We start from the raw sequence: 19,184 nt of genomic DNA, 5'->3' as shown, positions 1-19,184 counted from the left end.
ACCACCTAACAATGTGAGGACTTTCTAGCGTAGTTGTAGAGTTAGCTTTTCTTGACGATTTTACATGTAAAGCCATTAATGCAGATGGCAAACTAAGTCAGAGCTAAGAACTCTACATATACTAAGTGAAGCACCAAACATTTTTGCAGAGCTCCATAGAAGTTATTGAGCTTTTTATTAAACCGAATTCTTAGGTGAAGAGAATGGCATCCAAGCCAGGGATACTTACAGAATGGCCATGGGAGAGACTTGGTAACTTCAAGGTAAGCTTCGTGAATTCTTTCTTCTCTTTTGAGATTTATATGGCATGTTGTTATGTAATGAAAGTAGAGATGTCACTGATTGTAAAGGATGATGTTTATGTAATGAAAACGTAGTATATTCTTCTGGCGCCTCTGGTGATCAAAGCAATACATACCAATTTTCTTGGAGGACATGAAGCAGATAACTTCAGTTTGTTGCTGCTTCTTTTGGCAGCAGCAAGATACCTTCATAATCAACTGTGGATCAGTATTTGTCGCTATCAGAATGCAAGGAGCAAGCATCAAATCCAATCTAAAGGTATCGGCCACTTTGAACAAGTTGATCGAGAGGTTCATCATGAAAATGTTATAAAATTTAAAAAGAAAACAATAATCAGAAAAATGGTTCAAAATACTGAGATATATTTTTTCACATGTAATTGAATATAAAAATAAAGATCTAATTTTTTTATGACCATAAAGCTTCAAAGATTTCTGTTTTGATAAAATTTGACATAATAATATCTTTCTTTTAATTGAAGTATCTATTTATATTAATTATTAATGTTATTAGGGTTTCACAATCTTTGTTGTTTATAGATTTGATTTTTTCCATAATTTTTCATATGTTTCCCATCACATCCTATGATCTGTTATAAAGAAAGATAGATTAAGGATTTGATTGAAAATACTAATAAAAAACTCTTAACAATGAAATGTAGAAACTACTACTTATTTACCAGTTGATAGCTATTTAAGGAACTTGTAGAATTTGATGTTTATGAAATGTTTGAAGATAAAAAGAGTTTGTACAATGTGGTGCAGGGACGACAATATTCTCCTCTACACCTTCATCTTGGTCGTAGTCCATGCATACCTTCCAGGCGCCTCCAATATTCCTTGGTGGAATGCAAAGGGCTTCTTTGTTACCAGTTTGACTCATCTTGGACCATCCGAATTCATATATTACTGGGCACACAGAGCTCTGCATCACCATTTCCTCTTCAATCGTTACCATTCTCATCATCACTCCTCCTTTGTCACAGAACCCATCACATGTAAGAATGTTTTTCATCGTAGTCTTTATTTAATTTAATTTATATATAGGTTTATTTTTGTCCTTTGTTTAAAAAAGAAAATTGAGAATCTTATGTTTATTAATGAATATTTATTGGTTAGTGATATCAGATTTCTTTAGTCCATTATAAATATTATATAATTTTTTGAGGTTCGATTGTGTATATAGTTTTAGTACTAATTTTTTGGATCACATTCTATTATTCATTACGATAAAAGATAGCAAAAACTTTTATACATTTCTTGTTATCTTTCATTCTGATGACAGCCCACTGAATTTGATATATAAAAATACATACACAATCAAACTCAGAAAATTTTGTAATACTTATTAATATTAAGAATAGATTGAACAATCTTGGAAAGACTGTGAACAGATTAATCTACCAAAGTTTTTCCTTGTTCTTTCTAATGAAATTTAGAATGTTGAATGTTTCCTTTAGATCTTGTGAATCTTGTTTTTATAATGAGTACGGAATTTTTAAAATCTTCTTTTCTGTTCAGCTGTAGTGCATCCGTTTGCAGAGCATTTGATGTATCCTGCAATTTTCTCAATTGGTCCACTGGCTACTCTTTTCACCAAAACTCATTCTATCGCTACAGTATTTGGCTACATGATGTGGTTTGATTTCATGAACAATATGGGCCACTGCAATTTTGAGTTTATTCCAAAATGGGCATTTCAGATCTTTCCTCCTCTCAAATACCTAATGTACACACCCTCGTAAGTTTTCTTAGTAATGGACCCAAAAGTTCCAATTTCTATGTGAAGTATCTATTGTGACATTAATTTAGTGAGCCATGGCTAATATTCATATTCCACAGGTTCCATTCTCTTCACCATTCACAAGTTCATACAAACTTCTCTCTGTTTGTGCCTCTCTATGATTACCTTTATGGAACGGTCGATAAATCAACTGACACCCTCTACGAGACCGCATTGAAAGGTCAGTAGCAAAAATAGTTTGATCGATAGGTAGCTAAAATTTCTATATCAAATTTCTCATATTGTTTCTAAGCTTATTTCTGTGATGAACTTTTGCATAATTTTGAGGATTACATTTATATAAAGAGAAGAAAATGATAGGCTACCTTGGAATATATAGATTTGGAGTTTTTATTTTTTTAATAGTTGTTTGAAGAATCAATGGTGCTCAACCTTCATATGTATGATTTATGTTTGTTGTTAATGAGTGTGTCATTATTAATCTTAAGTTATCATGTTAAATAAAATAAAAGAGCATATGTGGATTATAAGGTGTTAATATTTATTATTATTGATCTTCAAACATATGTTGGACTTAAAAAGGGGTCATATATAGATTGGAAGATGTTGAATGTTTGTCATAATCATCCTTCAGTTGCATTAAGTATAATAGACAAAAAATGAGACATATATGAATGGGAGTGTGTTTAACATTTATGAATAATAATATTTCATGGTCACTTTTGTTGTTGGGTCATAACTCCCTCTAACATTAAGACTATCTCGTCATATTAGAAATAGTTGCAGATTTCCTTATTATATTTAAAAATATTAATATATTATACTTATTTGACTATGTTTTGTCTTATATGTTTTCATGTTATTTTTTATATTATATGACCTATTAAATCAATATTTGTTAATTTTATGTATTTTTTGTCTTACAAATCTATATAATTAATAATTTTATCTTAATCAATAATATTCGTGGACTATTTTTTATTAGAAAATACAATTAAATTCTAGGAGAATATGTTTAACATTTGAATGACATTTCAAAAAAATAATTGAAAAAAAATGAAAACCATATATTGATGGGCATATTGTTATGTGAATAGGATGACTCAGAAATGTGGATTTGGTATATGTAACTCATGTAACAAGTTTGCTCTCAATTTTTCATTTAAGATTTGGGTTTGCTTCATTTGCTGCTAAACCATACTCTACCAAATGGTATTTGTGGATTTTATAGCCAATTAGCAATGTCATTATGCTCTTCCTTTGGCTCTTTGGAAAAACTTTTATTGCTGAAAAGGATCGAATAAATGATTTACAATTACAAACATGGGTTATTCCAGGATACACATTTCAAGTGCTCATTTCTTCACTTTTTTTGTTTTAAGTTCTTCACATGGCATTATTAGGATGATGAAGTATTATGATGTACAAACTGTTCCTCATATTAATGAGAGATTAAGATTAATGTAAGCTAAAATATTCATATATAATAAGTTTGTAAAATCAAATCTAAGATCTCCCTAATTAATATTTTGCATTGAAAAATCTATTCCTACCACATGTTATTTAGGTTTCAATATTATCATTATGAATGTGGATGCAGTATTCTATACCTTCTCAATGAATAACGATAAATAAGTTTTTGGAGGATTCTATTTTGGAAGCAGATAAGAAAGAAGTCAAAGTGATCAGCTTAGGCCTCCTCAATCAGGTATCTTTTACTAACTTTTTAGACATAAATAATTAGTTGAGAAAACCAATTAATAGGAGCATCTTTATATTTATGTGGAGGATGATTTTCCACTTAAACATTTTGTTTAAAATCCATCATAATAGTTGCACTTATTAGTATAGACATTTTTAAATACTTTATATTAAAAAGTTTTTAAAATGTCCATTTAAATTTTGTGCATTGTTTCTTTTAGAAATATTGTATTTATTATTGAATATTAATATTTTGCTATGTAAATGGAAAGAGATATTCTATAACAATCCAAATTGTTTTTAACAATTTATGTATTTTAAATAATGAATAACAAGATTTTGTCTTTCATTGTAATTCATTCAAAGGTATAGGTTTTTCTAAAGTTAAGTCCATTTCACTTACTACCTCATTTACAATCAGAAATAGATTTTGTGAACTATTAATCATAAATATAAATTGACTTAAAAACTCTACATTTAAATCCTTACAACAATATCACCATATTTATAATAAATCAATTAAAAATTCTAACATATTAATAAAAAATTGATAATGTCGCAGACTGAGGATCTTAATGGAGAAGGGGGGCTCTTTTTAAAAAAAACACAAGAGATTAAAAATACGTATGGTAGATGGGAGCACTCTTGCAGCCGCAGTAGTATTGAATTCTATATCATTGGAGATAAGGGGAGTGTTCATGTGTGTTGGTAGGTTAAAGATTGGATCAGCAATTGTAAGCTTACTTTCTCAAAGAGGAGTCACTATTCAGGTACTTAGTCCAGTTTAGCAATAGACCCAATTCATATTCCTTTAAATTTGTTTGCCTTTAGTTAAGGAATATATCCAATTCATGTTCTCTAATTTTGTTTCAGTTTAGTTTAGAAATTTACCCAATTGATGATCTTTAATTTTATTTTTTATTTTTTGCACCTAATACATTTAATGCTTACAATATCTCGAATGACAGCTACTTACAGAATCAAAAGAACAATTGGATCAAATAAAATCAAATGTCCTTTCCCAATTCCAGCATAATGTCATCCCTGTAAACAGTTATGAGGAGGGAAAGAACTGCAAGGTAAAAAACTTCTATACATAATTTCTTCGTACTCATTTTGCTGCTTGATTGGATTGAAAAATAGCAAGAACCTTAAAATAAAAAAACATAAAAACAAACGAAGAAAAGAATTGTATTTGATCTTGACAATGATGTGGTGCAGATTTGGATTGTTGGGAGAATGGCAAGTGGTGAAGATGAGATGAATGCACCCAAGGGAGCCATATTTATTCCCATTACACCATTTCCAATAAATAAGTCTCGTAAGGACTGCATTTACCAGAACACACTTGCAATGCGAGTGCCTTCCAACTTGGAAAACGTACATGCCTGTGAGGTAGTGAGCTTGCATTTGCATATATTATGTGACAGAATGATTGTCATAGTAGGTGATCTAACTACAAAAAGGAGTTTAGGCTGTCATTTTAAAAACAAATTTTAATGATTGTTCAGTTTTATTTTCAAATTCTTTCATTTTTTTTTCTTTTTGATTGTTTGGTTTCATTAATGCATCAAATTCTTTCATTTATACAACTATTAATTGCTTTGATAATTGATATTATGAATGTCAACAAACAATTTATTTATTAGTTCATTTTTATAATTTTGATAATTTTATCTGGAAAACAATAATAATATTTTTCATTCATAGGTTCATTTAACTTTATCTTTATATAATATCTTTTTGGTAAAAGAAGGCAACAAATACTCTTAAGTTCTAAATATTTTATTGGTCATTAAAATTTAAAGGTGTTATTAATCCCTTCAAAGTAGTTTGGTCTTGTGAACACTCTCAAAATCTTTCACTCATACATTTTTAAACCTTTTATGCAATGTTTTTTTCTTGATTGAGAGATGCAATAAATGTTCTTGGCAAATTTTTTGGTTGTTGATCTCTTTAGCAATTTGGTATGGTGAACATCATTAAATATTTTATTCATACATTTATTGCTTTGACTATTTGGTCTAGCCACAGTATTAAAATTTAAAGTTGGTGTTCTTGATTGCTTTGATTGCTTGACCTTGTGTAAGTTGTTATAATATTTCATTGGTATTTTCATTTTTAAATGTTTTAGGGTTTGAGGGTGCAATAAATGTTCTTTGAACATAAAGCTTTTAGATGACATTTAAGTCTAAATTCAAATCTTGATATCTTTAATAGTTTAACCATATGAATTCATTAAAAGATTTTATTTCGTATATTTATTGTTTTGACTGATGGTATCACAAATACCATTAAAAGTTTTCTTTAATTGTTTGATCTTTTATATAATAATGATTTATATTCATTTAAGATCGAATAAATCTCTTCAATTAGATTTTTTTTGAAAAAGTAGTAGTAATTTCACTTTTCATATGTTGAAAATTCAGAACTGGCTACCAAGAAGAGTGATGAGCGCCTGGAGAGTAGGAGGAATGGTGCATGCATTACAAGGATGGAATCACCATGAGTGTGGAGAAACTATTGATATTGCAAGCATCAACAAAGTGTGGCAAGTTACACTTAAACATGGCTTTCTTCCCTTAAACACCTCACCTTCTCAACTGCAACTTAGCTTCTAAATTTTCAGCTCAATCTTTCTACAGATGCATCATTGGAGACGAATAAATTGTGTAGTACAAAATTTCAGTTACAACATAATGATGCTAGTGCAATTGGACCTTTTTGGTTAGATATTTCAAATTTTTAATAAAGTATCTTTATGTTTGCTGTTTATTTGAAGAACTATAATCTTTATTAAGCCGCTAGGCTAATTCCTATCAGACTTGCCGCTGGAATGTTGTGACATTCACACATTGTTGGACGCCTGAAAATGTATGTAGCATATGTAGACATGTTGGTTATTACTTATGCATAATACCAATCACTGTGACGCCAATTGTAATTGCTTTCTGCCATGCAGATTTGCTCTGATGTTTATGTTAAGTCTTCTTCGAATTACAATTACAATTAATGTGTTTGCCATTTTAGAATTGCAGAAAACCTTCCTAAGAAAAGGAGACTTAGTTTGCCATTTTTCACCATTCGTTGATTTGATTTGCTTTTCATAAGAGATCAACTGCAACACTAGAGAACGCACCAAACTACATTTGTGACACTGTTGCCCGGCTATAAAATTCTTTCAATTTTATAAGCTTTGGTCAATTTTTATTAAATTGTCCAATTTTAAGCTTTTAATTGGCCATTTTATCGCTGAATTTTTGTGAGTCTCCAAACTTCCATGTCCCCGGCTTGTTCCCAGCTCCGTACAGCGCTTGAGATCATTGAAATCCAGCTTCTGAGCCTCAAGTTATTAAAGGTTAATGATTGCCGCCAAAAACACGTATTTATTAACCTTTAACTTCATAAAAGGTTGATGTTAACCACCAAAAACGTGTTTTTCTTAACCTCCAAGTAAAAGGTTAATATTAACCACTAAAAATACGTTTTTCCTAACCTCTCCAATAGGTTAATGATAGCAATTAAAAACACATAATTCTTAACCTCCATGAGACGGTTATTAACTTGCTTGAAAATTTTCAATTATATAAACCATATGTAAATATGGATGTGAATCAAAGTATTCGTTGAATTGTATATAAATCATTTGGCATAGTGCATATGCAAACATGGATGATGGTCTATGTTCTGAAGCAAATTAAGCGCAGAATGATAAAGTATGAGGAACACGAGTCCCATGTTCATTCAGATCAATTCTCATACCATTGCCAAGCATAGAGTTTGTTTGAGAGAATCAATCGGCAAGCTTAGTGACATCTTGTCAAGAGATAATCAAAACAAAAAAAGGAGTTCATTCAGCATTCCCTTACCTCCGAGCCTGATAATTCAATTATGAGTCCATAGTCAAAGGTTTTATAAGTTTGCAAAATTGGTATTTCTAGTACCTTGGAGTTAACTGAATACATCTAAAGCCGTATGCAGTGGAAGCCATGCTCGGAGTCAAAGAAACGCGAAATGAAGGAGCTGTGAGAGAATATTAAAGAGAACGTGCGGATAGTAGTTTGGGGCGCTATTTATGCCGAGTATAGTAACCGGAGTCCTAGAGATGAGATGGAGCAACGTGAGCAAGGACGAATGTAACCTCAAATTTCAAATGTAATCAAAGACTTCGGATCAATATGAGAGCAGAATGAAGCAGCGGCAGCGAGTTTGTTTCCTACCAGTTCCGTTCCTAACGAGTTCACCGAAAAGGTTGACCCCGCCATATAATTTATAGGGGCCCGACCCTATATAATATAGAGGCCCTTTACTATATAGGGGACCTAGGCACAGGTAGACGCACCGGCTAACTGGATAGAGGGACGCCCTAAAATTTTATGGTCGGCTACACTGATGGTATACATCAAGTAGGGTGGGTTCCAGACCAATGAGCAGTTCCCAAAAGTCGCTCTTCCTTCTCACTCCATTGATACGAACTCTTAATACTGCCCTTCAACCTTATAAAAGGCGTCACCGCAAACGTTCCATTCTAAAATCCGCAGTTTTGTTCCCGCAATTTCGGATTGTGAATTGGAAGAAGATTGTCTGCAGGTTTTGGCTTTAAATGATGCCTTTGATCAATATGATATTTAACCATTCCTTATCAAAGTTTTCCTGTTATCTCCATACATGAGAGATGGAAGATGTCTACGTCCTCCGTTGACACAATCTCACTATAGATAAAAGATCCATGAACAAGTTGCAAAGGGATACAAGCAGCTCCTGAGATCGCCCCTAATTTGTTTGACGTAATGCCTAGATAAAAAGGGGGGTGGTGGACACAAACATGACATGTAGAGTGCTAGGGAAGCACGCGAAATGTTTGACAAAATACCCTTTCCTGACCTGTAGCTTTGGAACTTCCACTCATTAAGTCACCTGAGTTCAAATCAGCATTCTTATTTTCTTTGTAACTCGGCATATTTGAGAAAAGGATTGGAAGTCAAGCCATGAAGTACAAGTATCAGAGGCCAGATTATGCTCCTGTTTTAAGAAGCATGCTTCCAGATATTGGTGATACTATTTTAGGAAATGCTTGTCTTCAAGACTTCTGGTCATCTCTTATGAATGAAGAAAAGACTCCATTAGCTAGAAAAATATTGGACAGTGGCTTGGCCCAAGCAGGTGGGCATCCCATTTCCGTACAATGCCCAGAGTTAGTGTTGGAATGCATGAAGGCTTATCATCCCAGCACTAGAGAAGTTCTTTCGCCGAACGATGAAAGAATTGCCCGCCTGGACCCTATATCTATTGCTATCATTTTTTGATTGCCCGCTAGGATGCAATATGCCAGCATTAATCTAAGAACTGCCAAGGAATATTTTACTGCCAATCAAACTCAATGTTTAAATACTGTGACAAGATCGTGGTTCTTCCAACCGAGAAGAGGCAAATCTCAATTAGGCAAATCCATTCACAGATCATCACTGAAAGAAGATGTGGCGAACATGGTAACTTTGTTGAGCAGGATCGTTGGTCTTTGGGATTCACACGAGTTTGAAGGTTGGATGTTTCTATTCATTAATATGGTCTGTGAAGGAAAACAATACATTGATTGGGCTAAAATTATCAGTGACTCACTGCACAGACAGCTCATGGGACTTCGGGAAAATGACTACTTTTATATGACTTCATACCTTTTCTATGCCATTGCAAGTACCAAAAGTTGGCCAAGACTTAACCGGCAGGGCATTTATGATGACACAACCATCATTTATAATTATCTTCCTCAAATTCAGTATGATAATAGCCTACACCATTTCAGAAGAGTGAATGACGCATTCACCATGCTAACTGTAAGGGAAATTCAGGGGAACATTGGGCTCAGGATTTCACTAGAAGCAGCGATGAAAGTGCAAAAATATGGAAGTGTTTTTATACAATTTTCGAAGTTTACTTATATCCGGCTGGCTGGCTATGATGGATGTCTGTTGATGTTACCTAGATTTGTTGATGATAAACTAGTCTTAATTGAAATGTGCAGGCAAATTAATCAAATCAACAAACTTTGCAGGAACAGGAGGACAAATGAAATAACTTTCCCTATCGACATCGGATATTATAGTTGTGACACTGCATCAAATGCCAGGAACATTGAAAGATCTATCGCCATGATAAATTTGCATCCTTACACGATGCGTTTCCTTTATGATAGTAAGGGCTATGCTGTGAATGAATTGAAGTTAAATCCCAGTCTCGGTCACTTCCCGGCTCTAGAAGACTTTTGGGAGGATTGTGAAAATGACTTCGAAGTTAGGAAGAGGGATTGGATGCGGCTTACAGTACGACAGATAATAGACTTCAAGTTAGACATTGATGTAACAGGCATAGATGATGATGAGGTTTCTTTGGTTGATCCTTATTATTACGAGAAAATTGAATTACTAGAGCTCCCTCCTATTGATTGGTCAATTCCCGAATTGAAAAGCTTGAAAGAGAGGTCTTCCTATGTTCTTAAAAGAACAAGAGACTGGATCAGTAAAGTCAGAATCGAAAAAGTAACTGGTGAATCTCAAAATAAAGAGGGGAGAAATAATATAGAGGAATCGTCTCAAATGGCGATAGAGGCCACTTCTAGTGAGCAGATACAACAACTGGATATAGATGCTCAAGATCAAGATGAAGGTTTGAATCAGCCAGATAAGTTTACAGTCCAAAGGAAAAGGACAAAAATGAAAGATAGAAGGAATGAAAAAGACCAAAAAAGCCCTCAAATTGCTGAATCACATGTTCCAGTTACATCCCCTCGTGATGTAGCAACTCCTCGTTTGAGCCTTCATCCTCCTGATATGCCCATAATAGACATTACACAGTTAGATGACCCGTTATCTAATTCAGAAGACTTAATGATGGTTGCTGAAAATGTAACAGGTGCCGAACAAGTTTCAAAGGTTACACATTCATGGTTCCAAGATAGTCTTCAGAAGAGGAAGAAATTTGTTCAAATGGTTCCACCTCCATTTGATATGTTCTCTAGCATTCTTCAGAAGCCTCCTAAGGCGAAAAAGACCAAAGTGATGTCCAGGTTAGCTATTGATAAAACTTCAGGCAATTTGTGTGTGGAATTAGCCAAGCCTATAGTTGAAAAGAATGTTGATGAAGCATCTGAATCAGATTTCATTCTAGAAAACATTGACCTTGGTCCTTCTAATGTGGAAAGAGAGTTTCAAAATTTTGAATTGATTGCTGCTCAGATGTTGCAAAGAGCGAAGAAAGAGAGAAGAGCCAAAGAGAAACTCAAAGATCAACTTCAGATGATGGTAGCTTATGTTAATTCAATCAACAATCCTTCTAATACCCAAGTCGTGGCCACCCCGCCAGTTCTAATAGGTCTTGATGGTATTTAGATCATACCATTGTTCAAAGAATCGACCAACAAAAGTCATATAGTATGATGATCGAAGCTTGGATAAACAGGATGATAGAAGATGCTTCAAAACTTATAACTAGAGTAAAAGAGATATGTGGGAAAGCCATCACGCAGATACAGAAAATTTCTAAAGAGTTAGAAAACAACAAAGAACATAAATCCAACTGGCAAAAAGTAGCTGATGAATTAAAGGAAATGGCCAAGTTGGATACGAGCACCCTACTCCTTGAGAAAATTATTGCTGATCCAAGTGACAACCAAATACGTATCTGGAGTAAAAGTGTTGGTTGGAAGATGATAAACATCAACAAAGGGATCACTGAGTTCGAGAAGTTAATAACTTCTTTGGAGCAACTGAAAGCAAAAAGTACAGATGAATTAATCTCTACTATCACAGGTGGGGTGCCAGTAAGTGATCTTCAGCATGTTGATTGTCAGTTTCTCCTTGATTCCTTCAGCGTTCAGATTCATTCAGAAATAGAGAACCGTGTGTCAGATGCTGAAACTATGATGAAGCTTAGCCTGGTTGCAGTCATGCTGGGAGATTGTAACATTTTAGTCTATCGGCAGGAGTCAGAAGAAATCCAAGATAGATACCTCACAGCCAAACTCAAGATGGAAAACGTGTTCATTCTGAACTATGAATCAATGATACTCATCCGAGATGCTTACAGGGCTTTCCAAGACAGATCAATTGTGTCCTGATAGATAGGGCTAATAGCTAGAAGAATTAGTGATTGTATATGCAAACGTTTTTAGGAATTCTAGCTAAAGTTTTGTTTTTGCAAGATTCCTTGTATAGGTTAATTTTCTTAAGGTTAATTAACCTTCCAAAATTTCGTATTTCGGAGGTGGTTATTAACCTCAGAGAGGTAGTTATTAACCTCTATTTCTATATAAGGACACCTTTTGGCTTTGTAAAGGGACTTTTTGGGTTGGAAAAGTAAGGGAACACTATGCTGAAATTTTGATCTAGGGATAAATTTTGGAAAGTATGTACACCTTTTATCTCTGAATTGAAAAATCTCTATTGTTTTTCTTGGTGCGAGGAAATGAAATGAGATCTACTTTGGGTTTCTTATTTTAAAATCCAAATTGTTATACGTTGTAGTGGACATTCTCATGGTGCTATGCGAATGTTTATAGATGATAATGAATGTGCTTAATAATACAGGTTGCTTTCAAGCGTAGTTCTTGGGTATCTCTGTTATCGATCTTGTTAATCTCCGAAGGCTGTGAGGGTGTGTGGTGCATTCACCTTCCACAACTTTCTCTTAAATTTTGAAGTTTTAGATTCTTTAATTGAAAAACCTTTTAAAAATTATATCTTACGAGGGAACTGCCCCTCCAAACGCAGAGGAAGGCTGGATATCAAGGGCCTATCCAACTGTTGTGAACGATTTGCCACATACACTCCATTGGGCAAATTCTTCTGTGACAAATCTGTTTACCAACAGACACCTTGAATATATCATGCTAATGATAAGTGATCTAAGAAATGGAATGCCATGTATTTTATATTGTTGAAGATGAATAAAGAATGAAAGCAATTGCTATACACCTGTTGGAAAAATGAAGTGTAAAGAACAATAGGTGTCCCCTACTCACCAAGAGACCTATCGAAGAAGTTTTTTAATAAACTAACATTTGATAACTATCAACTTATAATATTACAATTTTAAAAACACATTTAATTCACTTATGAAATTCAATAGTTTGAAAAAAAGTTGATAAATAAATTTAAATTATTAAATTTATCCATGGTGCAATTAATTTATTATTAAATTATATAGTTTTTAAATAAATTAATGATAATTAAGAACTTATGATTGTACAATTAAAAACACATTTAATTCAAGATGAAATTCAATAGTTTCAAAAGAAATTGATATTTAAGAATTGTAACATATTAAATTATTTTTGATACATATCTATAGATAATGATTGTTTAAGTTCGAACTGACTTAGCCTATTTAAATATCAAGTTGTTAAATTATTAAATTCATCCATAGAATAATTAATATTATTAATTTATATAGCTTTTTAATAAACTAATAATAACTAAGACTATGATCATATAATTAAAAACACACTTAATTCAAGATGAAATTCAATAGTTTGAAAAGAAGTTGATATTCAAATTATTATAAAATAAATCTCAAATGTCAGTTCAACTATGATGTACACTTATAACATGTAATATCTTCTCATGATCTTCACTGTCTAGTCTCCACTTGTGACATGCACGCTTAACTTTGACTAGATGTGGAAAAAGCCCAGTAGCAATGAGTAGGTGGTTGAATTGTAAAACCTTGTTCTTAGGTTGATAATCAACAAAATGTATTCCATGTTGAACTATTTTGTCTTGCTTCAAATATGTTACCTCTATCACAACAGAACCTGCACCACAAATTTAAAATTTGATAAATATAACGTTATATATATATATATATATATATATATATATATATATATATATATATATAAAGTTACCTGTGGGGAACAATATTCCATCACTTTCTTCAGGGTCATATAACTTTTTCCTCTCTGTAGTACATCGCAATAAATAATAATTGACACTTTCATAATTTCTAGGCTTAGCAATCACTACAAAGATATCTTCTACATAAAAAGTATACATGTGTATGTGTACAATACCTATATAAGAAAGTTCAAATTGATAATTAAATAACACTTGTTCAAATTAATTTTTATGATACTTACCCACTTTTACCAATCCAAAGATGTGATCATAATCATTAGAAATCAATGGAATGTCATCAAAATTTTCATCATCTTTATCAAATGTATCAGTAACATCAAGTGGTACTGAAATCCATGCACCTGTACATCCACGTGCTTGATTGATGCATTCTTCATAATCTTCATCAATGCAACTATCACAAAAATATGAATATTCTCTTGTCTTCAATGTCCAATTGCAATTATTTGTACTCATGACTGAACGTAAGGAACGTGTGTTTTCTATCCTTTTGCAACCATGCATGTTGTTTCTATTAACACCTAAAAGTACATTAAATTGAAAATATGGACAAATTAAATTTAAATTTCAATGAATTGAAAAATAAAACTTAACAATACAATTTTATAGCTTAATTGCATAAAAATTAAACAGATGTACACATCCATACCTGTTATCTCCCAAAAGATTCTATATGGTACCTGTCAACTCGTTGTTGATGATGTCCTAACCTCATCTAATGCAAAATGTGTCTTACACCATTCAACAACATCATGTGCATCATTTACATGAACTCCCTGATAATTCATTTGATACTTTCACAAAGCACATTTGATGTAAGCTCCAGCACCATCATATTCACCTTTTTCGTGACCACTCTCGATGAAATTCCATATCTGTTTTATATTTTGTTTGTGATGATAGCTACATAATGCATAAAATGGTCTAGATGATTTGAACTATGCAACACATCCATCAGACCAAACATAATGTTTATCAAGATTTATGTTTCTTTCTTTCAAATAAGAAAAAAAGATATTGAAGCAATGTTCAACATAGTGAATGTCATGTTCTTTATCATCACTTATATAGAAATGATATTCATTTTTAATTACTCGTGCTTGAACTGTACTCTGAACACCATCCAAATCTAACTGTGCATGTCTATAACAAACATGTATCATAATAGTGACCTGCTTAGAAAAGTAATAATCTGATTGAATTGCTTTCTGATGAACAAAGGAATAGTTCTCTGCAAAATCAACAACTAATACAATCGTTTCAAGTGGGAAATTATCTCTCAAAGTTTGAAACTGTTGTGCTTGCCACTTTGCAAAAAATGCATGACGAACATAAGGTTGAATCAAATTCTTAAATTTTTTCATAAATGTTAGAATAGGTAACTCCTCTTCAACATATTCCAACCTTTTTGTCTCTTTTTCCAACTTTGTTTCATTCTTGACATACTTGTAGCTTTTGCAATTCAATTTTTTTGTTGCATCAATATTTTCAATTTTCAAAGGAAATAGAGCCAATTCACCACATGTTTCACATAATCCTTTGATGTAATTTATTTGACCAGCTAAATCATCTATTTTGTCACATAGAATGGATGATATAAACTCACTTCTCCTACTAAGAGGAGCAACATGAAAACCATATGTGTCTTCTACAAACTTTCAAAATACCTGATAGTGGAGATCAAACTCAATATGATGACGACAACAACATGTTTCAAACACTTTGTTTGACCTCACAAAGTATGGCTTGAATTTTTCAAACAATGTTTTCCCAACTTTTACATTAGGATGTTCACTACAAAATGACACATATAACTCATGTTGTGTTGTGTCCAACCAATATTTTGTGTGATGTTCATATTGACCAGATGCAATCCTATGCTTGATAACATCTCTGCTATTTGATGAAGGATGAGTGTTATCAATCCAAAATGATATGACTAAATTTTTTAATGACTCTTCAATCCTATCAGAATGAGGTGCTCTACACATGATTGCCCAATTGCCCTCCATAGTACTAGCATCCACAATTAATCTTCTCTTAACATTTTTCTCATTGTTTTCCTACTAAAACCCATTTTAGACGAAATTGAAGATATTTGTCTATTTTGGTTCATATTCTTATTTACAATAGACATCAACATCACTTTTCTTGCCACAGACTTATCTTTAGTTTGAGAGTATTTTCCTATGTTTCTCAAACCTTGTTTAACATTTTCAATTAGATCAGTTTGCATGCTACAAAATCTTCTCTTCTTTGATGTTGTGTCTACACCTAACAATTTCAATGCCTCTTGCAACTTCTTTTGTGTAAGCAAAAGTGAAAGTAACTGAACTTGTTCAAGTGTTTCAGTGTTATCAAATTGAATCATAATTTCTTTTATCTTCTTATTCATTGACCTTTTCTTAGACAAACTTAATGGTTTAATAGTAGCTACAAGTCTTCTCAATTTATCCACATCCATTTTAAGTAAATGATCTAATTTTTTTTGGAGAAATAGCATTTTTTACAGATTGGGAAATATTTAGGAATTCATCCATACTAGTTCCTACACCTAATCTTGACCCTTCTCTGACTTCTATTACTAGAATTTTTGCAGGGAGTGATCTTGAGCCTTCTCCAACATCCATTGTTTGAGATTCTATAGGGAAAGATTTTGACCCTTCTCCAACTTCTATTATTTGAACCTCTGTAGGAAGTGATCTTGAGCCTTCTTCAACATTCATTGTTTGAGATTCCATAGGGAGTGTTCCTAACCTCTCTCCCATATGCACTTCTTCTACTTTTGTTGAGCCTTCTTGAACATTTCCTTCACCTTGTTTAATTCAATGATAACGTGTTGCAATCTTCTAAAGATTTTTTTATTCTGCTTCATTGCCTTTCTTTCTTGCATATTTTCTTTTCCTTTCTTTCTTGTTTCCCATTATAAAATTTAAAAAAAAAAAAAATTTACCCCTTGCCTCAAGATAAATTTCCTGCAATAATCATATAAAAATTGTGTTATACAAATTTGCTTGTTGTTGTCACTACTTTTAAACTGCTTGTCAGAAGCTGATGTCAAGTTTTTTTTTTTTTTTTTTAATGTTCACATGAACATAATAAATTAGACATGTTCGCACGAACATGTTGGTTTAAATTGTTGGTGGCTGAGAAATTATATTCTATATGTTCGCACCGTTCGTTGTGAACACTCAAAACTAAGAATATTTTGCTACCTTTTTCTTAAACTTTTTTTTTTTGCTCTTTTGACACCCATAATTGCATAACTATAAAATAAAAAATGTCAAAATGTGCTACTTGGAGCAATCTTTCCAATGACTATAATTGCAATACATATTTTAATCATTAAGACTTTCAAATATGAGTTTAATTCATCATAGGTTCATTACTAATTAAACATCAACTGACTTCGACACTTCGGGAATTTTAGTAAATTAGGTCAATTTTTTTTGAAAAATATGTAGGAAATAGCTTATTGAGATAGCTTTCTATTTAGAAAAAAAAGGTTTATGATAAATTGACTTCAAAGTATCTGTGTCAAAATGAATGCATGTCTATATTATAATTGGTGTCACTTCAAAACTTCATAAACTATACAATATTCAACCAAAATGAATCAAACAAAATGCATCCTCTGGATATTGATGTTACAAACCTAATGCCACAAGAATTACTTCATTATCACTTCTAGAAAAAAAGTTATGTGTGTCGAACGGATTGTCACTCTTTAAAAATATTGAATTTTATTATGTACCACTTTTTAGAGGAGATGAAATAATTGACATAAATAAAATAAAAAAATTAGATTAAAAAATATGGTTACAAAGTAGGAATAGAGTGCAAAAAATCACTAGTTTATGTCATTTTGCAATTATTTATAGTTTTAGAAATATAGTCACTTGAACGTGAGGTTTGTTGCAAAAATGTTGATTTCAGTGTCAAAATTGGCCAAAAAGTAGAACCCATTATTTTGGGATCATCCAAATGTGACCTTTTAAAAAGACTTAATCACCCTATTAGGAGTGGCTTTTTTAGAGAACTTTAGAACATTCCATTAAAATGTCATCTTGATTAAAGGATTTACATATAAATATTAGGTCAACCTTGATTAAAGGATTTCAAATACTAATATAATAGTTAGAAAGTAACAACGGGTTTTGATATGACAAATACAACTCACTTTGCAAATACAAATCTCATTTCAGCTCACAAGATGATCCATTGGCATGCCTTCATTGCCATCTTAGTCTCTGATTCACTTGGCAACACTTCAAGCAATCACACATCTCCTCTTCTCAACTCTTCTCAACCTCCTGCTTATGTTTGCCAATCAATAGCATCAACTACTTCTCCAACCTTCAAAAAATCTTTAAGTTTAGCCCTTGTACCTCCTTTAATAGGTAATTTTGATCTTTTTCCACTTAAAACCACCATAAATCTTAGGGTTACAATCAGATTCAACATAGAAAATGAATCTATCCACCTTCTCATTCATCCTCTTCTTTTCTAAAAGCTTCATCATGAATCCTTACACAAAAATGTGCAAACATAATTTTTCTTGATTTAAATGTTTCAACTCATCCGTGCTTATCTTCAATATGCTTTCCATATTCCAAGAAATCAACTTAGTTGGCTCGAAATTATGATAACTGTCAAAATGGCATCCTTCAACTAGCACTATGTTTTGACACTTTCTCATCATTGGATTACTTGGTCGCTACTAGATTTCTTTCTCAACACATATATTTTCACTTGGTCAATATTTTTGCTCGGTCAACACTATTTTTTCTCGACACTAAGTGTGGCTTAGTCGACACTAGCATCTCTCATAATATATTGCAATTTCCTTAATCCTCTACTTTGTTGCTTGGTTAAACCTATGTATTTGGTCTATCTTTGATCACTTCTTTAGTACTTCAATGTAACTGTCTTCCTTTCTTCTAGTATGATTGAAAAAATTACTTTATCTTGTCAAAGTCCAACTAATCAAGTGTCCATTTGTGTTTTTCTCTTTACAACTCAATGTTTCCTCTAGGTGCTTTTGTTATGACCAACTTCTCAAATCCTCTTCATCAATCATATAGATATGACACATAGATCATATAGTAAACTATCTAACCAATAAAGTTTGGCATCAATAACAACATAGAAATTGTTCCAATTGTAGTTTCCAACAATCCCCTCTTTTCCATTGATGGAAACAACTCTATTTACCATGCAATCCAAAATATGTACTGAATCGAGCAAACTCCCTCTATGTACAATATCAATTCTTCCTTAATATCCTTAGTCTCATTTTGATTCTCATCCATTTAACACCTCTATTCAATATGAATCTTCTTCCTCTTTGTTTCTCAATATCTCCCTCTTTCATCTTGTTCTAACTGTCTTATAGTAGTCTCTCTCTCTCTTTCTTATGGTTTCTCCATCTTGCTTATGGTAATTGCTTCGTAACATCTCCCTCTTTGACAACAATGCCAAAGAAACTTTAACTCATGCATCTTTTCTATGTAGATATCTTCATGT

The 19,184-nt window shown here is 32.4% G+C and overlaps 1 pseudogene; it reads left to right on the top strand.

The window, feature by feature from the left end:
- Nucleotides 1-203: 203 nt before the first annotated feature.
- Nucleotides 204-6,368, top strand: LOC149531715 (very-long-chain aldehyde decarbonylase GL1-4-like; annotated as a pseudogene).
- Nucleotides 6,369-19,184: the final 12,816 nt, after the last annotated feature.

Source organism: Cupressus sempervirens, chromosome 11, assembly GCF_028749045.1.
Source record: "Cupressus sempervirens isolate cs-2001-9-10 chromosome 11, ASM2874904v1, whole genome shotgun sequence".
NCBI lineage: Eukaryota > Viridiplantae > Streptophyta > Pinopsida > Cupressales > Cupressaceae > Cupressus > Cupressus sempervirens.
Note: the sequence above shows the minus strand (reverse complement) of the source record. Positions and strands in the feature narration are given on the sequence as shown.